The sequence below is a fragment of the Haliaeetus leucocephalus genome, unplaced genomic scaffold, assembly GCF_000737465.1.
Source record: "Haliaeetus leucocephalus isolate CR32 unplaced genomic scaffold, Haliaeetus_leucocephalus-4.0 Scaffold897, whole genome shotgun sequence".
Classification (NCBI taxonomy): Eukaryota; Metazoa; Chordata; class Aves; order Accipitriformes; family Accipitridae; genus Haliaeetus; species Haliaeetus leucocephalus.
In genome coordinates this window covers 3,753,331-3,753,950 of record NW_010973333.1, presented here as the reverse complement: position 1 = coordinate 3,753,950, position 620 = coordinate 3,753,331, and the positions used below count along the sequence as shown (strand labels likewise).

The window sequence follows — 620 nt, the reverse complement described above, 5'->3', positions numbered from 1 at the left end:
GGGGGGGGGGGGGCGACGACATGACAGACGAAGCGCGTCCCCTCAGGGTCCCCGGTGTGTTCAGGTGCTTGAAAGGGGCCTGTGGAAGAGGAGCGGGGCCGCTCGGTGAGGTGGGATAACGGGGGGGTGTGTGTCACACACAGCTCGGCCTGCGCCGGGGTGGTCCCTGGATGAAGGGGGGGGTTAATAGTGGCTTTTTCAGGAAAAAAATCTCGTGTGATGGGGTACTACAGGGCTGAAACGGTCTAAAGTTTTTGTTAAAAAAACCCGCTGTGTTGATTTGCTTATTATTTTTCTGCTCAAGTCCCCTAGGCCTGTGTTCTTTAGTAGCTCTGAGTGTAAAGTTAGTGGGCAGGGAAAAAACCAAAACAAAATGGCAGTTACGTCTTTGCGGCATATTTCCCTTTATCAAATCAAAACGCTTCACGAAACCATCGTTTTTTCAGCCAGCTTTCCCCAGGATGCAGAACTGACGCTGTGGTGCCTCAGCTGCCAGGGTCTCTAATGTTGAGAGGAGGGGTCCCATCAGAAGGGGGATCTCTCCGAGACCAGCTGGCTCTTCAGCTTCCCCCGCTTAAACTCTTGACGTGTTCTGCATCCATAGTATCTCTGGAAGTAGA

The 620-nt window shown here is 52.7% G+C and overlaps 1 protein-coding gene across 1 annotated transcript in view; it reads left to right on the top strand.

Annotated features, from left to right (window-relative positions):
- The window catches only part of GPALPP1 (GPALPP motifs containing 1), an 18,808-nt gene that overhangs the window by 338 nt on the left and 17,850 nt on the right, over positions 1-620 (top strand). The window lies entirely within an intron of this gene.